At 46.1% G+C, this 831-nt stretch overlaps 1 non-coding gene across 1 annotated transcript; it reads right to left on the bottom strand.

The window, feature by feature from the left end:
* Positions 1-370: 370 nt before the first annotated feature.
* Positions 371-561, bottom strand: LOC138400494 (U2 spliceosomal RNA). The gene has a single exon (XR_011236367.1). It is a non-coding gene; the product is annotated as a U2 spliceosomal RNA (small nuclear RNA).
* Between the last annotated feature and the right edge of the window lie 270 nt (positions 562-831).

Genomic DNA, 831 nt, shown 5'->3' with positions numbered 1-831 from the left:
GGGGTCTCAGCGGCAGCCGCTGCCTCCCGACTGTGCCCAAGGTTCCCCCAATGCTCCTAGCCCTGTCTCTCACCTCCTGGCTGCAGCGAGGACAGCAGGGAGGGACCATGGCTGGCCGAGCCCAGGCTCAGTGCTCAGACATGGAAAGCCCCAGCAGACAGAACAGATGGGGGCTCGACTGTGGGTGTGAGGGAGAGAGCAGAAGCAGGAAGGATGACGGTGGTTCTAGAGAGAGCACCGGGTGAACGGCGCTGCCGTTCCTGTGCCAGGGAGGTTGGGCGGGGAGAGGATGGAGGGTCTGTTCACCTATCAAAATCCCTTTAGCCGCACATTCATTTTGTGCAGTTTTATTTTTTACTTATAATCCCCCGAGGGGTGCACCATTCCTGGAATTACTGCAATACCAGGTCAATGCATGGAGTGGATGGAGCAAGCTCCTATTCTATCTCCTTGCTCCAAAAATCCACTTAATATATTGTTCTCGGATAGAGGAAGTATCAGATATTAAACTGATAAGAATAGATGCTACACTTGATCTTAGTCAAAAGGCTGAGAAATGATTTGTGCAGTTTTCTGTTTGAGTTTTATTTAATAACAAACTGGTAAATTTAAAAAAAGGAAAGAGAAAAACCACTGTTTGGACAGTTGGGGGTTGAACGTTACACTTTATCTTTGAAGCAGAATTTATCACTAAGTCTTCATGTAAAGGAGACTGAGTTATATTAATACAAAGGACAATGTGTTCATCATCAGTTTTGCAGAAGGTTTCAAAAATATTCAGTTTTACATTGTTTACTGACATTCTCTTGTCTCCCCAGCTGAAGTTAAACC

The sequence above is a fragment of the Eulemur rufifrons genome, chromosome 19 (genome assembly GCF_041146395.1).
Source record: "Eulemur rufifrons isolate Redbay chromosome 19, OSU_ERuf_1, whole genome shotgun sequence".
NCBI classification, from domain to species: domain Eukaryota; kingdom Metazoa; phylum Chordata; class Mammalia; order Primates; family Lemuridae; genus Eulemur; species Eulemur rufifrons.
The sequence above is the reverse complement of the archived record's forward strand: the minus strand, read 5'-3'. Positions and strand labels throughout refer to the sequence as shown.